Consider the following 14,374-nt stretch of genomic DNA (forward strand, 5'->3'; position numbering starts at 1 on the left):
TGGTGGATCTTGGGCAGGAAGTAGTATAATGCCTCTCCCACAATGGTAGAACACTTCTAAAGATCTGGGGCCAGATAATTTCCTGACATCCCACAGGGCAATAGAGTTTGCAAACTGTCTATAACTGGGGCTGGACCAGGACAACACAGGGTCCCCACTGGTCTCCACCACTAGGCTAGCAAGCATGAATACCAGGCGAAAGAAGACTACTGCTGGGGAGGGGCAAGAGTGCATCAAGAAAATCCTTCTGAGGTGCAAGTCCACTGGGAAGTCTCAAAGCTGCCGGTGAAGCAGGAGTATTTAAAAAACACAACAAAACTTCTGGAAACTTCGCCCCTACCTAAGCAAAGTGTTTTGAAGCTGAAAGTACACTGAAGGCAAATATAATAACCAAAAGTGATCTCAAACCCACTCAACTCAACTGACTCAACTCTCCACACTAATGGCTTACGAAAAGAAGAAATGTGCATACTTCCAGAAAAAAATCATATTTACATCATGATATTACACTATGGAAATTCTAGCAATAAAAAATACAATAAGACAGCTGAAGAATGCCTTTGACAGACCTATTGTAGACTCAACACAGCCAAGGAAAGAATCAGGGAACCTGAAGATAGGGCAACAGAACTTACTCAAATGTAAACACAAAGAGAAAAAGGTGTGTAATAAACCAGAACAGAGAATCCAGGAGCTATGAGACAATATCAAGTGGTCTAATATATGTGTAATTAGAATCCTAGAAGGAAGAAATATAATTAAAAAATAAACAAACATTTAAAGATAGGTTAGGCAAGAATTTTCAGAAAACAATGAAAAACATCAACTAGAGATACAAGAAGCTCAGAAATCACAAGCAGGATAAATACTACCTCCCCAAAAATCACACTTAGACATATCATATTCAAACTGCTGAAAACCAAAGACAAAGAGAAAAATCTTGAAGGTAGCAAGATAAAAAAGAAACATTACACATAGAAAAACAAAGATTAAAAATTATAGCAGACATATTCATAAACTATGTACTCCAGAAAATAATGGAGTGAGATCTTCAAAGTGTTGAAAGAAAAAAAGCTGTCAACCAGGATTTAACACCCAATGAAAGTCTTTTAAATTGAAGGAAAAAAAATAACTTTCCAGAAAATAGCTTTATTTTTTTAGAGCAGTTTTAGGTTCACAGCAAAATTGACCAGAAAGTACAGAGAGTTCCTAGACATTCCCTGCCCTTACACATGCACACCTCTCCCACTACTGACATCTTGTACCACAGCCATGCAAAATTTTTTTACATTACAATTTTTCACATGTGTAAAAATCGATGAACCTGAATTGACACATCATTATCACCTAAAGTCCATAGATTACATTAGCGTTCACTCTTGCTGTTGTACATTCTATGGGTTTGGACAAATATATAATGATATGTATCCACCATTATAGTATCATGCTGAATAGTTCACTGCCCTAAAAACCCACTGTGATCTGCCTATTCATCCCTCCTTCCCCCAACCCCTAGCAACTACTGATCTTACTGTCTCTGTAAGTTTTGAGTTTCCCTGAATTCCATGTAGTTGCAGTCATACATTATGTAGCCGTTTCAGTTTGGCTTCTTTTGCTTAGCAATATGCATTTAAGATGCCTCCATGTCTTTTCATGACTTGATAGCTCACTTCTTTCTGGCCCTGAGTAATAGTCCATTGTCTGGATGCACCACAGTTTAACAATTCACCTACTGAAGGACATCTTGGTTGCTTCCAAGTTTTGGCAATTATGCGTAAAGTTGCTATAAACGTTCGTGTGCAGGCTTTTGTGTGAATATAAGGTTTAACTCATTTAGGTAAATACCGAGGAGTTGTGATTGCTGGATGGTACAGTAAGACAATGTTTATTTTTTTAAGAAACTGCCAAACTGTCTTCCAAGGTAGCTGTAAAGTCATTACTGACATAGTTTGATTAATACCTACTATATTTGTTACTATTTTCCATTTGTTGCCCTTGTTCTTTGTTCCTGTTGTTGTCTTCCACTCTTTTCTGCCTTTTGAGATTTTAATTGAGGATTTTATATAATTCCATTTTCTCTCCTTTCTTAGCATATCAATTAAAATTTTTTACAGCTTTATTGATGTATACTTGATATACTGCTTAAAAAAAAACCCTTTTCTTAGTGGTTACTCTAGAGTTTGCAATATACATTTACAATTAATCCAAGTCCACTTTCAAATAATACTATACCCCTTCTGGTAAGTTATTTTTTCCTCTGACTTCTTTCAAGATTTTTTTATTTATCTTTGATTTTCTACAGTTTGAATATGATATGCCTAAGTGTAGGGTTTTTTTAGTATTTTTCATGCTTGTCATACTCTGAGTATCCTGGATCTATGGTTTGGTGTCTGAAATTAATTTGAGGAAGTTCTTAGTCATTAATCCTTCATATATTTCTCCTGCTCCTTTCTCTCTTTCTTCTTTTGGACTCTGATAATGTGTTTTTTACACCTTTTGTAGTTGTCGCACAGTTCCTGGATATTCCATTATTTTTAAAGGCCTTTTTCCCTTTGCTTTTCATTTTAGGAAATTTCTATTGACATACCTGCAAGCTCACTGTTTCTCTCCTTGTCTGTGTCCAGTACCCTGATAAGCCTATCAAAGGTATTCTTGATTTCTGTTACAGTATTTTTTACTTCTAACATTTTCTTTTGATTCTTTCTTAGAGTTTCCATCTCTCTGCTTTTACTACCCATCTGGTCTTGTGTGTTTTCCATTTTTTCCTTTACAGCCCTTTACATATTAATCACAGTTGTTTTAAATTTACGGTCTGGTAAGTCCAACATCCCTGCCATATCTGGGTCTGGTTCTGATGTTTGCTCTGTCTCGACAAACTGGGTTTTTCTTCCCCCTTCTAGTATACTGATAGTCTTTTGTTGAAAGAAGGACATGATGTATTGGGTAAAAGGAACCGCGGTGAGTAGGCCTTTAGTAATGCAGTGGTAAGGAGAGAGTGGAAGCATGTTATAATCCCATGATTAGGTGTCAGTCTTTTGGTGATCCTGCGCCTGTGGACTGTCAGCTTCACCAATGCTTCTCAGTTTTTCCCCCCCTTAGGTGGGAGAGGATGGCTAGAAGGTGTTGCAGTTGGTATTTCCCTTCCCCCACATGGAAGGCTAGAGACAGCTGGAGTTGGGTATTCCCCTTCCCCAGGTTAGTTAGGCCCTGATAAAACCCCAGCTCTGGTAAAATAGATTCTCCTGAGAGCAGGCCTTGTTAAGAACCGAATGCTCTGGCACAATTCAAAATGGTTCCTTTTTCTCTACCTTTGCCTGAAGTGTGAGAGGATTTTTCTGTGATCTTCACTGTGAGAACCTGGCAGGTTCCTGCAGGTAAAGCTCAGGAAAGTATGAGAGCCTTCTGATGACTAGGATCTCCTGGAGTTTTTTTTATGTCTCAATCTTGTCCACGCTGAGCCTCTAGGAACTTGTTAATCACAGTTAAGATTTTTCTATCCCAGTACTCATTCTCATGGAGGTAGATTTCTGCTATAGTAAGTTGTGATTCTATCTACCTGTGTTGTTCCAATTTATGGTGCAGAGGTTTGCCCTGTGACCTCACTTCTCTGATGGATCTAAGCAGAGTTGTTGATTTTTTTAGTGTGTTCATCTTTTATTGTTGTTAGGATGAAATGGCAACTTCTAAGTTCCTTATATGCTGGACTGGAAATGAGAAGTATGAAACATCTTTTCAAATAAATAAAAGTTGATCATTTACTACCCACAGTTCTGCCCTAAAAAACTTAGATCTACACAAAGAAATAAAGGTGTCTGGGAAAGAATAAATGAAGATAAACATAAAAGATATTTTTTCATATTTTAAATGTCCTAAAAGATAATTGACTATTTAAAGCAAAAGTAATAGCAAAGTATTATGGAATTAGAGCATACAATAAAGTAAAATGTATGACAACTATGGCACAAAATTGGGAGAAAGAAAATGGAAGTATTACTATAAGGTTCTTAAACTATACATGAAGTAGTACAGTATTACTCAAAGAATGATTTTAGTTAATTAAAAGGAGTATATTATGAACTCTAGGATCACTAAAATTTGTTAAAAAGTGGTACAAATAATAAGCTAATAATGGAGATAAAAGAGAATAATAAAAAATAGTCAATCCAAAAGTAGGCAGAAAAAGAGAAAAACAGAACAAAGAACAGATGGAACAAATAGGAATCAACTAGAAAAATGGAAGATTTTAATCCAACTCTATCATAATTATATTAAATATAAATTGTCTAAACACACAAACAACAGAGATTGTCAAATTGTCAAAAGCAAGACAATTACATGCTGTGTACAATAAACCTACATTAAAATTAAAGATAGAGGGACTTTCCTGGTGGCACAGTGGTTAAGAATCTGCCTGCCAATGCAGGGGACATGGGTTTGAGCCCTGGTCTGGGAAGATCCCACATGCCACAGAGCAACCAAGCCCGTGCACCACAACCACTGAGCCTGTGCTCTAGAGCCCGTGAGCCACAACTACTGAGCCCATGTGCCACAACTACTGAAGCCTGTGCACCTAGATCCCGTGCTCTGCAACAAGAGAAGCCACTGCAATGAGAAGCCTGTGCACTGCAACGAAGAGTAGCCCCCACTTGACACAACTAGAGAAAGCCTGTGTGCAGCAAGGAAGACCTAACGCAGCCAAAAATAAATAAATAAATAAATAAATAAACTTATTTAACAAAAAAAATAAAACAGAATCAAAGATAGGTTAAAAGTAAAACAATGGCAAGAGAACAAAAGACAAGCCTCAGACTGGGGAAAAATATGTGCAAAATAAATATGTGATAAAGAACTGTTATCCAAAATATACAAAGAACTCTTAAAACTCAACAATATGAAAACAAACAACCCAAATAAAAAATGGGCAAAGTATCTGAACAAACACCCTAATCAAAGAAGATATATAGAAGGCAAGTAAGCATGAAAAGATGCTCAACATTATATGTCATTAGGGAATTACAAATTAAAACAATGAGATACTAAATACTAACACCTATTAGAATGCTGAAAAACCAAACCACCACCAACACCAAATGCTAACGAGAACATGGAACAACAGGAACTCTTATTTATTGCTAGTGGGAATGAAAAATGGAACAGTCACTTGGGAAGATGGTTTGGCAGTTTCTTACAAAGCTAAAAATAGTTTTACCACAGGACCCAGAAATTGTGCTCCTCGGTATTTACCCAAGTGAGCTGAACACTTATGTCCACACAAAAGCCTGAATATAAATATTTACAGCAGCTTTATTCATAATTGTCAAAACCTGGAAGCATCCAAGATGACCTTCAATAGGTGAATAAACAAACTGCTGTATATCCATATAACAAAATATTATTTATCAATATAAAGAAATGAGCCATCAAGACATGAAAAGACATGGAGGAATCTAAAATGCATATTGCTAAGTGCAAGAAGCCAATCTGAAAAGGCTACATAATGTATGACTCCAATTATATGATATTCTAGAAAAGGCAAAACCTTGGAGATAGTGAAAAGATCAATGGTGGCCAAAAGTTCAAGGAGGGAGGCGGAATAAACGAATAGGTGGAGCACAGGGCATTATTATATTAGGGCTGTTATACTATTCAGTATGATACAGTAATGGTAGGTGCATGTCATTACATATTTGTAAAAACCCACAGAACTGTAGAAGACCAAGAGTGAACCCTATTGTAAACTATGGGCATTAGTTAATAATAATGTATCAATATTTGCTGATGAACTGTAACAAATGTATCACACTAAGGCAAGATGTTAATAATAGCAGAAACTGTGTGTTTGAGGGGGGAAGGAGGTAAATGGGAAGACTATATTTTCTGCTCAGTTTTTCTGTAAACCTAAAATTTCTCTAAAAAATAAACTATTAATTTTTAAAAAGTAGAATACTGGGAAAATGGTGTACTATTAAGACACACTTAAAAGACAGCTGGAGTGGCTATATTAATACCAGACAAAACAGACTTCAGAAGAAGAAGTAATACTTGGTACAAGAGGGACATTATATGATGAAAAAGGGGTAAATTAACCAAGAAGATAATCTTAGATGTGTATACACCTAACAAAGAGTTTCAAAACACATGAAGCAAAAACTGCCAGAACTGAGTGGAAACAGACAGGATTCACATTTGTAGTTAGACTTCAACACTCCTCAGTAATAGAACAAACAAAATAAATAAGGATATAGAAAATCTAAACAACACTATCAACCAACTTAACCTAGTTGATGTTTATAGTACACTCAGCCCAACAACAACAAAATACACATTCTTTTCAAGTACACATGAAACATTCACCAAGTATACCATAATTCTTTGCCATAAAACAATCCTAAACAAATTTAAAACCAAAATCATACAGAGATATCTCCTGACTATGACAGAATAGAGCTAGAAGTAAAAAATAGAAATATATGTGGAAAATCCCCAAACATTTGGTAATTAAGCAACATGCTTCTAAAAAACTCATGAGTCAAGTGGAAGTCATAAAGGAAATTAGAAAACATTGTGAATTGAATTTAAATGAAAACATAACATATTAAAATTTATGAAGGGCTTCCCTGGTGGTGCAGTGGTTGAGAGTCCGCCTGCCGATGCAGGGGACACAGGTTCGTGCCCCGGTCCGGGAAGATCCCACATGCCGCGGAGCGGCTGGGCCCGTGAGCCATGGCCGCTGAGCCTGCGCGTCCGGAGCCTGTGCTCCACAACGGGAGAGGCCACTACAGTGAGAGGCCCTAATAACACACACACACACACACACACACAAAAATTATGTGACAACCATGACCAAGTGATCAAGATTTGTCACCAATAATAAGTAATGTTGATGTCATGTTCCTCTAAAATGATACAATAAGAAGAACACATTCTGCTCCAAAACACATAACTTCAGTCTAATCATAAGAAAACAGACAAACCTAAGTTGATGGCCATCCTATTAAATACTTGACCAGTATGCTTTAAAGTTTTTAATGCCATTGAAAACAAGGAAGCAATAAATGAAGAAGACATGGTGACTAAATGCACTGTGGTACCCTGGATTGGGTCCTGGAACAGAAAAAGGACATTAGAAGAAAAAGATGGTGAAATCTGAATAAAGTCTGGATCTTAATATTAATATACCAATGTTAATTTCTTAGTTTTGAAAAATATACCATGGCTGTATAGATTGTTAGCATTAGGGGAAAATGGGTGAAATTATATACATGGTAACTCTTTGTACTATCTTTGCAACTGTTCTATGAATCTAACATTATCCCAATATAAAAACTCTTATTAAATTTTTTGCATGATACAGCCAAAGCAGTGCTTACAAGGAATTGTTTGCCATTGATGTTTATATTAGAATAGAAGAAAAGTTTCCAATCAACAATCTAGCCTTTGTTAGAGTACAGAAAAAGAGCAAATTAAATGCAAAGCAAGCAGAAGGAAGGGAATTATTTGGTAAGGGCAGAAATCAATGAAACTGGAAACAGAAACAATAGAGACAACCCATGAAACCAAAAGTTAATTTTCTTGAAAAAGATCAATAAAACACAAACTTCTAGTCAGACTGATATTGAAAACAAGAAGATACAATTTACCCATTATTAAGGATGAAAGAAGGGCTATCACTATAGACTACTCTGACATCAATAAATTCAACTTGGATGAAGTGGAAAAACTCCACAAACTACCAAAAGCTCATGCAAGAAGAAATAAGCAACCTGAATAATTCTACACTTATTAAACTGTATTCCAACAAAGAAAATCCTGGGCACAAATGGGTTCATTGGTGGATTTTACCAAACATTTAAGGAAGAAATAATAGAAATTCTACACAAACTCTTCTGGAAAAAAGAACAGAAGAGAACGCTTTCCAACTTATTTTATGAGGTCAGAATTACCCTGATAACAAAACCAGAGAAAAACACTATAGGAAAAGAAAACTACAGACCAACATTCCCATGAACTTAGACACAAAAATCTACAACAAAATATTAGCAAATAGAACCCATCAATATATCAAAAGGACAACATCATGACTAAGTGGGGTTCATCCAAGGAATGCGAAGTGAGTTCAACATTTAAAACTGATTTAATGTAAATAATTCATGACATCAACAGACTAAAGAACAAAAATGCTGTATGACTGATTATGTCAGTAGTTAAAGAAAAAGCGTTTAACAAATTCAACCTCCATTTATGATACTGTCAGCAAACTAGGAAGAGAAAGAAATACTCATAACCTGACAAAAATCATCTGCATAAATTTTTTAGCTTATATCATATTTAATGATGAAAAACGGAATGCTTCTCCCTAAGATTGAAAGTGAGACAAAGATATGCCTTCACCATTCCTATTCACTATCATACTCTAGGTCATAGCCAGTGCAGTAAGGTAAGGAAGTGAAATAGGGCTTCCCTGGTGGCGCAGTGGTTGAGAGTCTGCCTGCCGATGCAGGGGACATGGGTTCGTGCCCCGGTCCGGGAAGATCCCACATGCCGCAGAGTGGCTGGGCCCATGAGCCACGGCCACTGAGCCTGCACGTCCGGACTCTGTGCTCCGCAATGGGAGAGGCCACAACAGTGAGAGGCCTGCGTACCGCAAAAACAAAAAAAAAAGAAAGTGAAATAAAAGGCCTACAGATTGGAAATAAAATTGTCTCTATTTGTAGACATGCTTGTCTACATAAAAAATTATGAAGCAATTTTAACATAGTTACTAGAATGAACTAATAGTTAAGCAAGGTCACAGGATAAAAAGTCAAAATAAAAAATTAATTGTCTTTGTATATACTATCAAGGAACAACTGGAAAACGGAATTCAAAAAAGGGTACCATTTATAATAGCACAAAATCATGAAGTATTTAGGCATAAATGTAACAAAATATGTAAATGTTCTGTATGCTGAAAACTACAATAACAAAAAAATCTGATAAAAAAAATCAAAGAAGACCCATATAATGGAGGCTATGTTCATGGATTATAAGGCTCAATATTGTTAAGATGTTAATTCTCCCTCAATTGACCTACAGATTCAATGCAATCCCAATCAAAATCCAAGCACACACAAAAACTAGTTGTATTTCTTTCTCTTTTTTTTAAGGCTAGATTTCTTTTTTTAATATTAATTTATTCATTTATTTGGTTGCAGCAGGTGGGCTCCTTAGTTGCGGCTCCCAGGCTCCTTAGTTGCAGCAAGTGGGCTCCTTAGTTGTGGCATGCATGTGGGATCTAGTTCCCTTACCAGGGATCGAACCCAGACCTCCTGCATTGGGAGTGTGGAGACTTATCCACTGTGCCACCAGGGAAGTCCTTAGTTGTATTTCTATACACTAGCAATGAATATCTGAAATAAAATTAAGGAAATAATGCCATTTACAATAGAATAAAAAAGAATAAAATACCGAGGAATAAATTTAATCACAAAAGTACAAGATTCGCACACTGAAACCTACAAACCATTGCTGAAAGAAATTAAAGAAGACTTAAATACATTGATTGGGACATCCCTCGTGGTGCAGTGGTTAAGAATCCACCTCCCAATGCAGGGGAGACGGGTTCAATCCCTGGTCAGGGAATTAGGTCCCGCATGCATGCTGCACCTAAGAGTTCACATGTCACAACTAAGGAGCCCATGAGCCGCAACTAAGAAGCACATGTGCCTCAACTAAGGAGCCATTGAGCCACAACTAAGAAGCCCTCGAGCTACAACTAAGGATACCACTGGCTGCTACTAAGGAGCACACGTGCCGCAAGTAAAGGAGCTGGCAAGCCACAACTAAGGAGCCTGCCTGCCGCAACTAAGACCCGGTGCAACAACAACAACAAAAAAAGACAAATAAGTTGAAAGACATCCCTTGTCCATGGATTGAAATAAAATATTATTAGGAAGGCAATACCCCCCAAAGAAATCTACAGATTCAGTTCAATCCCAATCAAAATCCCAATGGCCTTTTTGCATAAACTGAACAGCTGATCCTAAAATTCACACAGAATTTCAAGGTAACACAAACAGCCAAAACAATATTCAAAATGAGTTGAAGAACTCACATTTATTGATTTCAAAACTTAATAAAAAGCTACTTACCATTAAAGCAGTGTGATACTGGCATAAGAATAGACATACAGATCAATGGAACAGAACTGAGAGTCCAGAAGTGAATCCATACATCTGTGGTCAACTGAGTTTTGACAACAGTGTGAAGGCAATTAAATGCAGAAAGAACAGTCTTTTCAACACATAGTGCTGGGATAATTAGATATCCACATGCAAAAGAATGAAGTTGAACCCTTACCTTACATACAAAATTAACTCATGATGGATCAAAAGCCTAAACGTAAGCGCTAAAACCATAAAACTCTTAGAAGAAAACACCGAGGTAAGTCTTCATGACTTTGGGTAGGTATGACACCTAAAGCACAAGCAACCAAAGTAAAAAGCTGATAAAATGGACTTCATCAAAATTTAAAAGCATTTGTGCTTCAAAAGACACCATCAAGAAAGAAGACAACCCACAGAACGGGAGAAAGCAAATCATATTATCTGATATGGGTCTAGTATGCACAATATATAAAGAACTCTTAAAACTCAACAATAAAGAGACAAATAACCCAACTGAAAAATGGGCAACGGGACTCCCCTTGTGGTCCAGTGGTTAAGAATCTGCCTGCCAGTGGAGGGGACACGGGTTCGATCCCTGGTCTGGGAAGATCACACAAGCCACGGAGCAACTAAGCCCGTGCACCACAACTACTGAGCCCATGCTCTAGAGCCTGAGAGCTGCAACTAACGAGCCCACGTGCCCAATTACTGAGGCCTGTGTGCTCTAGAGCCTGTGCACCACAACTACTGAGCCCACGTGCTGCAACTACTGAAGCCTGCATGCCTAGAGCCCATGCTCCAAAACAAGCCACTGCCATGAGAAGCCTGCACACCACAATGAAGACTAGCCCCCACTCACTGCAACTAGAGAAAGCCTGCATGCAGCTACAAAGACCCAGTGCAGCAAAAAAAAAATGGGCAAAGGATTTGAATAGACATATCTCTAAAGGATATACAAATGGCCAGTAAACACATGAGAAGAGGTTCAACACCATTATCCATTACTGAAATACAAATCAAAGCCACAATGAGATACCACTTCACAACCACTAGGAAGACTACATATTTTGTAAATAGGAAAATAACAAGTGTTCACAAGAATGTGGAGAAATTGGAATGTAAAATGGGGCAGCTATTATAGAAAATAGTTTGGTGTTCCTAAAAAAGTTAAACATAGAATTACCATATGACTCAGCAATTCCACTCCTGGGTATATAAACAAAGAATTGAAAACAGGTGATTAAACAAAACTTTGCACACAAATGTTCATAACAGCACTATTAACAATAGTAAAAAAGTGAGGAACAATCCAAGTGTCCAACAACTCATGAAGGGATAACCCCAAATAGTCAAAGCAATCCTGAGAAAGAAAAACAGAGCTGGAGGAATCAGGCTCCCTGACTTCAGACTATACTACAAAGCTACAGTAATCGAAACAGTATGGTGCTGGCACAAAAACAGAAATATTGATCAATGGAACAAGATAGAAAGTCCAGAAATAAACCCATGCACCTATGGCCAATTAATGTATGACAAAGGAGGCAAGACTATATAATGGAGAAAAGACAGTCTCTTCAATAAGTGGTACTGGGAAAACTGGACAGCTACATGTAAAAGAATGAAATTAGAACATTCTCTAACACCATACACAAAAAATAAACTCAAAATGGATCCAAGACCTAAATGTAAGGTTGGATGCTATAAAACTCTTAAGAGGTAAACATAGGCAGAACACTCTTTGACGTAAATCACAGCAATATCTTTTTTGATCCACCTCCTAGAGGAATGAAAATCAAAACGAAAATAAACAAATGGGACCTAATTAAACTTACAAGCTTTTGCACAGCAAAGGAAACCATCAACAAAATGAAAAGACAATCCACAGAATGGGAGAAAATATTTGCAAACAAAGTGACCGAAAAGGGATTAATCTCCAAAGTATACAAACAGCTCATACAGCTTAATATCAAAAAAACCCCAGATAACGCAATCAAAAAAATGGGCAGAAGACCTAAACAGACAGTTCTCTAAAGAAGACTTACAGATGGCCAAGAGGCACATGAAAAGATGCTCAACATTGCTAATTATTAGAGAAATGCAAATCAAAATGACAATGAGGTGTCACCTCACACTGGTCAGAATGGTCATCATCAAAAAGTCTACAAACAATAAATGCTGGAGATGGTGTGGAGAAAAGGAAACCATCCTATGCTGTTGGTGGGAATGTAAATTGGTACAACCACTATGAAGAACAGTATGGAGGTTCCTTAAAAAACTAAAAATAGAGCTATCATATGATCCAGCAATCCTACTCCTAAGCATATATCTGGAGAAAACCATAATTCGAAAATATACACATACCCCAATGTACACTGCAGCACTATTTACAATAGCCAAGACACGGAAGCAAACTAAATGTCCATCGACAGAGGAATGGATAAAGAAGATGTGGCACATACATACAATGGAATATTACTCAGCCGTAAAAAAGAACAAAATTTTGCCATTTGCAGCAACATGGATGCACCTAGAGATTATCATACTAAGTGAAGTAAGTCGGTGAGAGAAGGGCAAATATCATATGATATCACTCATATGTGGAATCTAATTTTTAAAAATGATACAAATGAACTTATTTACAAAGTAGAAACAGACTTACTGATATCGAAAACAAACTTATGGTTACCAAAGGGGAAACATCCGGGGGAGGGATAAATCAGGAGCTTGGGATTAATACACACACACCACTATATACAAAACAGATAATCAACAAGGATCTACTGTATAGCACGGGAACCCTACTCAATATTCTGTAATAACCTATCTGGGAAAAGAATCTGAAAAAGAATGAATACATGTATATGTATAACTGAATCACTTTGCTGTACACCTGAAACTAACACAACATTGTAAATCAACTATGCTCCAATAATTTTTTTTAAAACTCATGAATGGATAAATAAATGGATATAATAAAATGTAATAAATATATAAATAAAATGTAATATATATATCCATATGTATTAGTTTTCCAGTACTGGCATAACAAATTATCATAAACTGGGTAGCTTAAAACAACAGAAATTTATTCCCTCACAATCCTGGAAGCGTGATGTTTAAAATTAAGGTGTCAGGGGACTACACTCCCTCCAAAGGCTATAGGGAAGAATTCTTCGTGCCTCTTCCAGCTTTTGCTGGCTCTAGGGATCCCTTGGCTTGGTTGGCTTCATCACTCCAATCTCTGCCTCTGTCTTTACATGGTCCTGTGCTTTTGTGTGTCTCATCCTCTTCGGTCTCTTATAAGGACAGTTGTCATTGGATTTAGGACTCACTGAATAGTCCAGGATGTTCTCGTCTTGAGACTCTCAGTTTAATTGTATCTGCAAAGATCCTTTTTTCCAAATAAGGTAACATTCACAGGTTCTGGGAGTTAAGACATGGCATATCTTTTATGGAGCCACTATTCAACCCACTGTGTCATACAATGATAAATAATTCAGTCAAAAAAGGAATGAAGTACTGATACATGGTTGCAACATGGATGAATTTTGAAAACATTATGCTAAGTGAAAGAAGTGAGAAACAAAAGGTACACACTGTATGATTCCATTTATGTAAACTTTCCAGAAGAGGCAAATCCATAGAGACAGAAAGCACATCAGTAGTTGCCAGGGGCTGGGCGGAAGGGGAAACGAGGAGTGACTACTTACAGGATTTCCTTTTGCATTGATAAAAATGTTCTGGAAAGAGATAATGGTGATGGTTGCACAACATTATGAATGTACCGCATGTCAGTGAATTGTACACGTTTTAAATGGTTAAAATGGTAAATGTCATGTACATTTTACCACATACACACACAAATCTCATCACAACTTTGTTTCTAGAAATCAACAAGCTGGTTCTATATTTTATATGGAAAACAAAACAGTTAAGCTAGCTATGACAATTCTCACAAAACAGAACAACTTTGGAGTACTCACATTTCTTGATTCCAAAGACTTACTAAAAGCTACAGTAGGCTTCCCTGGTGGCACAGTGGTTGAGAGTCCGCCTGCCGATGCAGGGGACACGGGTTCGTGCCCCGGTCCGGGAAGATCCCACATGCCACGGAGCGGCTGGGCCCGTGAGCCGTGGCCGCTGAGCCTGCGCGTCCAGAGCCTGTGCTCCTCAACGGGAGAGGCCAGTACAGTGAGAGGCCCACGTACCGCAAAAAAAAAAAAATTATG

This window comes from Grampus griseus, assembly GCF_964374135.1.
Source record: "Grampus griseus genome assembly, chromosome: 3".
Classification (NCBI taxonomy): Eukaryota; Metazoa; Chordata; class Mammalia; order Artiodactyla; family Delphinidae; genus Grampus; species Grampus griseus.